This window comes from Triticum urartu, chromosome 5 (genome assembly GCF_003073215.2).
Source record: "Triticum urartu cultivar G1812 chromosome 5, Tu2.1, whole genome shotgun sequence".
Classification (NCBI taxonomy): domain Eukaryota; kingdom Viridiplantae; phylum Streptophyta; class Magnoliopsida; order Poales; family Poaceae; genus Triticum; species Triticum urartu.
In genome coordinates, this window is record NC_053026.1 from 642057464 (window position 1) to 642065973 (window position 8510).

Here is an 8510-nt window from a genome sequence, read left to right on the forward strand (position 1 = left end):
ATCGCTTCCTCATAGTTCGTAGGTTCGTCATGGTCTAGTAACATGACTTCTAGAAAGGATTACCGTACCACTCTGGTGCGGACCATACTCTGGTTGACCTACGAGGTTCGGTAGTAACTTGATCTGAAATTAATGATCATCATCATTAGCTTCCTCACTAATTGGCGTAGGAATCACTATAATTAATTTCTATGATGAACTACTTACCAATTCGAGAGAAGGTACAATTACATCATCAATTTCTACATTCCTCCCACTCACTTCTTTCGAGAGAAACTTCTTCTCTAGAAAGGATCCATTCTTAGCAACGAATATCTTGCCTTAGGATCTATGATAGAAGGTGTACCCAACAATTTCCTTTGCGTATCCTATGAAGATGCATTTCTCCGATTTGGGTTCGAGCTTCAGGTTGAAACTTTTTCACATAAGCATCATAGCCCCAAACTTTAAGAAACGACAGCTTAGGTTTCTTGTTAAACCACAGTTCATATGGTGTCGTCTCAATGGATTTAGATGGTGCCCTATTTAACGTGAATGCAGCTGTCTCTAATGCATAACCCCAAAAAGATAGTGATAAATCGGTAAGAGACATCATAGATCACACCATATCTAATAAAGTACGGTTATGATGTTCGGACACACAATTACGCTGTGGTGTTCCAGATGGCGTGAGTTGTGAAACTATTCCACATTGTTACAAATTAAGATCAAACTCGTAACTCAAATATTCGTCTCCGCGATCATATCGTAGAAACTTTATTTTCTTGTTACGATGATTTTCCACTTCACTCTGAAATTCTTTGAACTTTTCAAAAGTTTCAGACTTAAATTTCATCAAGTAGATATACTCATATCTGCTCAAATCATCTGTGAAGGTCAGAAAATAACGATAACCGCCGCGAGCCTCAACGCTCATCGGATTGCATACATCAATATGTATTATTTCCAATAAGTTAGTTGCTTGCTCCATTGTTCCGGAGAACGGAGTCTTAGTCATCTTGCCCATGAGGCATGGTTCGCAAGTATCTAATGATTCATAATCAAGTGATTCCAAAAGCCCATCAGCATGGAGTTTCTTCATGCTCTTTACACCAATATGACCTAAACGACAGTGCCACGTATAAGTTGCACTATCATTATTAACTTTGCATCTTTTGGCTTCAATATTATGAATATGTGTATCACTACGATCGAGATTCAATAAACCATTTATATTGACTGTATGAGTATAGAAGGTTTTATTCATGTAAATAGAACAACAATTATTCTTTGACTTAAATGAATAACCGTATTGCAATAAACATGATCCAATCATATTTATGCTCAACGCAAACACCAAATAACATTTATTTTAGGTTCAACACTAATCCTGAAGGTAAAGGGAGTGTGTGATGGTGATCTTATCAACCTTGGAATCACTTCCAACACACATCGTCACCTTGCCCTCAACTAGATTATGTTCATTTTGTAACTCCTATTTGAAGTTCCGAATCAGAGCAACTGAACCAGTATCATATACCCAGGGGCTATTATGAACACTAGTATAGTACACATCAATAATATGTATATCAAATATACCTTTGTTCACTTTGCCATCCTTCTTAGCCGCCAAGTATTTTGGGTAGTTCTGCTTCCAGTGACCATTCCCTTTGTAGTAGAAGCACTCAGTTTCAGGCTTAGGTCTAGCTTTGGGTTTCTTCATAGGAGTGGCAACTTGCTTGCCATTATTTGAAGTTCCCTTTCTTTTCCTTTGCCCCTTTTTCTTGAAACTAGTGGTCTTGTTAACCATCAACACTTGATGCTCTTTCTTGAATTCTACCTTCGTCGATTTCAACATCATGAAGAGCTTGGGAATCATTTTCGTCATCCCTTATTATAGTTCATCACGAAGTTCCTGTAACTTAGTGATAGTGCCTAGAGAACTCTGTCAATCACTATCTTATCTGGAAGATTAACTCCCACTTGATTCAAGCGATTGTAGTGTAGGCAAAGTACTTGTTAGAGGTCTCATACCTCTCGACTCGGGCATGAGTCTGAAATGCCAACTTTAGCTCTTGGAACATCTTATATGCTCCGTGGCGTTCAAAAACAGTTTTTGAAGTCCTGGTTCTAAGCCATAAAGCATGGCACACTAAACTATCAAGTAGTCATCATACCGAGCTTGTCAAACATTCATAACATCTGCATCTACTCCTGCAATAGGTCCGTCACCTAGTGGGGCATCAAGGACATGTCACCTAGCGCTGCATCAAGGACATAATTCTTCTGTGCAGCAATGAGGATAATCCTCAGATCATGGACCCAGTCTGCATCATTGCTACTATCATCTTTCAACTTATTTTTCTCTAGGAACATATTAAAAATAAAACATGGGAGCTATACGTGAGCTATTGATCTACAACATAGATATGCAAAAACTACCAGGACTAAGTTCATGATAAATTAAAGTTCAATTAATCATATTACTTAAGAATTCCCTCTTAGATAGACATCCCTCTAATCATCTAAGTGATCACATGATCCATATTGTCGGTGTCAAAACCGGCGGATCTCGGGTAGCGGGTCCCGAACTGTGCGTCTAGGATCGATGGTAACAGGAGGCAGGGGACATGATGTTTTACCCAGGTTCGAGCCCTCTTGATGGAGGTAAAACCCTACGTCCTGCTTGATTGATATTGATGATATGGGTATTACAAGAGTAGATCTACCACAAGATCAGAGAGGCTAAACCCTAGAAGCTAGCCTATGGTATGATTGTATGTTTCTGTCCTCTATGAACTAGCCTGGCCCTGGTTTATATAATGCACCAGAGGCCTAGGTTAACAAGAGTCCTAACGAATACGCCGGTGGGGAGAAGTCCTTGTCTTGATCACCAAGTCTTGTGGAATCTTCCATGTATGCGGCAACTGTCCAAACTGGCCCATGATTATACAGCCACGGGGGTCCTCGGCCCAATCTATCAGATTGGGAGATGACGTGTTGAGTACCCCCTAGTCTAGGACACCGTCAGTAGCCCCCTGAACCGGTCTTCAAGTTAGGGACGCTCCTCGATTCGTCCGAACTGTTCTGCATCTTCGGTCGTCAGTCTTGAAAACTGGTTCAACAAATCTTCTTTATCTTTGATCTTGAGGATCGCCGAAATGCATTCGACGGGTTTACACTTCGGGTATCCGAGGAGCCCCTTTGAGTTTCCGGCCTTTATCAACGCCTTGTTATTTTTATGCCACACCTCAGGTTTGAAGTTGTTCCCGGGTGGCAGCATCCTCTTGCGTCCGAGCTCCAACGCCGGACTGCATTCGAGGTATCTTTTGCGGCCGAGCACCAACGCCAGACTGCATTCGAGGTATCTTTTGCGGCCGAGCACCAACGCCGGACCGCTTCCCAGCTCTAACGCCGGAATGTATCCGAGCTCCAACGCCGGATCGCTTCCCAGCTCTAACGCCGGAATGTATCCGAGCTCCAACGCCGGACTATGTATCCGAGCTCCAACGCCGGACTATGTATCCGAGCTCCAACGCCGGACTATATCCAAGGTGTCATATCACCTTGGTTCAAAAAAGTTTGAAGGAGTTTAGCCGAGCTTAATGCCAGAAATGCCCTCTATGGAGCCAGCCACTAGCGCCCGAGCTTTATGCCGGACTGCTTCCGAGGTGGTGCACCACCCCGAATGTGGGCCGATTTTTGTCAATATTTTTGATTGGTGCAATTTATTCTCTGCAGAGATATATAGCCAGTAGCCCTCAAGGTGGGTATCGGTCTAAAACCCGAGATGCACATGAAGGATGACATAAGACCGCTGATCCCAGTAGCTGCTGAGACTTAGGTCGATTTGCAAAATCGGCCTGAGGATCAAGTCCTAGCTCGGCAGAATACTTCGGGACACTAAAAGCGGCGTGCTCAGTCCTCGAGACTCAGGTTGGGTGCGCCGACCAACCCGAGGATCAAAATCTCCTCGGAAACTATATTGCACATAAAATTTTCTGCATTGGACAAGCAATGCAGTAGCCCCCGAGACACTGGTCGGGTGGCAACACCAGATCAGGGGATCGATGTGCCCCTTTAATATTTGTAAATAATAAGCCCGAAGCCCAGTAGCCCCCGAGCCTTAATGCAAGCATGGGTGGCCGAATTAAGGATCAATATCCATAGTAAAATCACAAATTATGTGTAATGACTCTATGTATCCAAGTACTTTACGTCATTAATGCTCGGATCCGCATTGTACAAAACTTTGTTGACCGACCATCGGCTTCCACCTCCTCGGCCAGTAGCCGAGGAGCGTTTGTCCTACTTTATAAAGCCTTTATGAGGGCAAAGATTTACAACAAACAAGGCAATCTAGCCATACAATTTTATAAACAAAGGTACGCAGAGAGATATGTTATATTACTGTTTAACAAAAGAAATGTCTTCCAAAGAAAATAGTCCCGCTATCGGTTCCTTTCTTTGGGCTGTCATGCTAAGCATGATCATTAAACCTCAGCTCTAATGTAAGATCAAAATATCCAGGATTTAGTTTGGGAGGCAGTTAATAGCCCCCGGTAGTGTTCGGCGACAGTCGGGGTCAAGCCGTAAACACTTCGGCCAATGTTATGAACGGCCCATCATTTAATATAGTCATTGGATCGCTGACCAGTTTACGCTTATTGTGACAGTCAGTTTTCGGCTTTCTCCACTGAGGTGCTTGACCATGTGAGCTGGAAGCACAATCGCAGTGGTTCTCCCTTTGCACACCTAGCCAAACAAAGCGGAACGTAGGAGGAAAGCACAGGAGTCGGGCAACCCAACTATTGACCGAAGACACAATTCGAAACCGATGCATATATAGCAATATCCGAGAATGTTTTTGCCGAATCCCTAAAGGTGTCCGGCGTTGCACTGCGAGACTAATGCTGGAAAAGCACAAATAGTTTAAAAGTGCCAAAAAGCTTGGAAATCCAAGAAACGTTAGTAAAAACATGACGTCCGAACAAGATCAAGTGTTCGGTGCCAATCCGAAAATTGGTCTTAGAAAAAAGAAGTGCTTCTGTCGTGCTTTAACATGATACATCCTATCTCAAGACTTCGAGCGGGTCAGCCTACGGCTTCAACCTCCTATCCCGAGGGCGGAGTACTTCTCATCAGGCCAGTTTAGCAAACTAAACTCTAGCGTCTTTAAGAGAGAAATTAGGCTCCCGGGCTAGTGACCGCACACTCGTGTCGAAAAAAGGAGTGATAAATAATAATAATAAAACTTTGCAACGACTAAGAAGAAGAACACTTATTATAAAACGGCTCAAATAAACTTAAGAGCCCCCCAGTGACTTGGGTAGAAGAATGATTGCATGTACCGAAGTACTTATATCATATCTATGTTCAACCGAACTTTAAACGCGTCTTAACCGGCCGTCGGCTTCTCCCTCTTCGGCCAAGGACCGAAAAGTGTTATGTACTCCATCGGTCGAGAATATCAACGGTGTTTCCAATAACCAGGCAATCAGGCCATAAGGCTGTAACAGACAAAGCGCGCTCATGGAACTTATGCTATATTACTGCGAAGAGTAAGAAGCATCTTCGAAGAAAATAGTACCCCCACCGATACCTTTCTTCGGTGCTCATTGTTATTATGAGACTTGTGCAATAGATTTTTTGTACTCATGAGTTCCGTTGTGTGCCGACCATCATTGAAAACTATAAGAGCGCTAGCTTTCGGCTTCACCCAGTCTGAGGTCCGGCTCGGGCGACCCGATCGTGACAATCGCAGAGGTGCTCCCTTTACTCCCTAGCCGAACAATCGGGAATGTAGGGGTAAACACAGGAGCGAGGCAACCCATCTTGCAAATCGCTTAAGTCAATATGGTGCATATTGTGGCGTAATACACGAACAAGGAATGAAGCCGTACAAGTATAATCATATGCAACAGGAAAAGCTTCATAAAGGAACCCCCCAAGTAAACGGGGTATTTGAATTTATTCGTCACAAACAAAGTTTGGACAAGGAAATTTTTTACAAGAAACTTTTTCCAAAAAAGTATAATGCTTGGTCGAACCGAACACAAGTTAGAAATTAAAGCTTTGAGCATGAAAGCGACTTAGCTGGTTAATGTGTTCGGTATTGATGACGCGGTCCGAGCTTGATGCGGGGCAAGGTTCCATCCCCCAAGCTGGTCCCGAGGTGGCAGAGCGAAGAGCTCGACACGCCGAAGTGGTGACATAGCACGGTCAATGCAGACCGGCAGAGTGACGCCGAAGTCCCCAGATCATTTTCCTGTGCACAAAAAATAGTGCAAACTGGAGATAATAGTAATAATGATAATTAAAAAAAATCGTTGCATAGTAAATAATTTATGCAAAGTGAGTAATAGAAGAAATATGGCCTGGCGCCGAAGTCAATGTCGATGCAGGGCATCGGCGTGATGTAGTAAAGGCGTGGCAAAGCCTGAATTCACAGGTCGGTCTGAGCTCCGGACGCGGCGTTCGCCGGACTATGTACGGAAACTGCTCGAACCACCACGCGACCATCGTTAATGCGGCCACCATTTGATAGACCTGTGTACATATGATGGACAAACCAGAGTAATAATTCCTTGGGAAAAATGAACCCAAACAAGCAAAAAAATACTGGGATTAATAGCACCTGGTTTATTTGTTGTAGCAATCCGAAGGAAGGTGATTCCAAAAATTGGGACTCGCTCCGCACACCCATTGCCTGATGGGCAATAGAACGATGGCATGGCAATGCTGGTAAAGGTTGGCTCGCCGAGGCAAAGCCCTCGGCCCAGCTAACATGACGGAGCTGGTCGGCTAGCGACACCGAAGTATCCGGAGTAGGTTGATGAAGAGATGGCGAAGGCCCCGGTCCAGCCGAGATGTCGAAGCCTCGATGTCAGCCGATGATTTGAAGTAGGAAGGCGTGATGGACACCATCTTGAAGAAGCAATAGTGCGGCCCTCTCGATGCAGGTCGTGACGTGGTCGATGCCGGCTTGATGAAGCGACCGTGCGGCGATGCCGGTATGCCCGCTCCGTGTAATCCGTGGGACGGCGATGTTGGTGATGATTTATCCTTCGCGATTCAGGACTCTTGTTCGGCTTGCCGAGATGATGATCCGAAGAGGTTGAGCTCGGCTCAACAACGTGACGCCGTGTCTAGCGCAGGTCGGCAGCCGTGGAGTAATATTGCCGGACTGGTTTGACACTAGCATGATGTTGAAGATCATGTTCAAAAGATCTTAAAGTTAGTGGGATGTGTTCGGGAACAAAACACAATACCCCATACAAAACTTCCTTCAAAAGGGATGTCTGAAATCCTGTTCATAAAAAAGATGAACTCGGGCCGGATTCGTTTTCGCGCAGAAAACAGATCCGAAAAGTGATGCACTAATCGGAAGGTTCCCGGAGTTTGGACGGTCGGATCGAGCTGAAATTTTGAGAGGTGGTAGATATAGGAATTCCGCAGCCGATCAACGGTTGGGTCTTCCAAAGGACGTCCGAGCTAGAATCTGGACACCACGCCCTAAACTCATCCAAATTCCCGTCCAGATTTGACAAGGCTCTGGTATATAGTGGATTGGCAAAGATTCCTCCATCGGAACTCGACGAAATTTTCCAGAGTTGTTGTAGACTCAATTCCGCACAATTCGACCAAAGCGATCGTCAAAGCGATACTCAAGGAGGTGGTGGCGGCAGATACGAGTTTGCTGTCCAGAAAAAACAGCACGGTCGCTTGAGGGCGATGTTGACGTTGAGCCCTCGAGCTCCATAGATGATTCCTCCGTGATCTTGATAGAGATTGGATTTGATGTTTGATAAAGGCCCTCGTCCGAACATGGTGATCCGAACACGGGGTGCAATTCTTGGTCGAACCAAGGTGACCAGTCGAGCTGGTGACAAAGATGCCGAAGTCGCAGTTGATCTGCAGGCGAGCCATCGATCCTTTTGTCGATCACACAGCGGAACTCTCAATGAAAGCACCAATGCCGGTGTCAAAACCGGCGGATCTCGGGTAGGGGGTCCCGAACTGTGCGTCTAGGATCGATGGTAACAGGAGGCAGGGGACACGATGTTTTACCCAGGTTCGGGCCCTCTTGATGGAGGTAAAACCCTACGTCCTGCTTGATTGATATTGATGATATGGGTAGTACAAGAGTAGATCTACCACAAGATCAGAGAGGCTAAACCCTAGAAGCTAGCCTATGGTATGATTGTATGTATCTGTCCTCTATCAACTAGCCTGGCCCTGGTTTATATAATGCACCAGAGGCCTAGGTTAACAAGAGTCCTAACGAATACGCCGGTGGGGAGAAGTCCTTGTCTTGATCGCCAAGCCTTGTGGAATCTTCCATGTATGCGGCAACTGTCCGAACTGGCCCATGAGTATACGGCCACGGGGGTCCTCAGCCCAATCTATCAGATCGGGAGATGACGTGTTGAGTACCCCCTAGTCTAGGACACCGTCACATATCAACTAAACCATGTCCGATCATCACGTGAGATGGAGTAGTTTTCAATTGTGAACATCACTATGTTGAT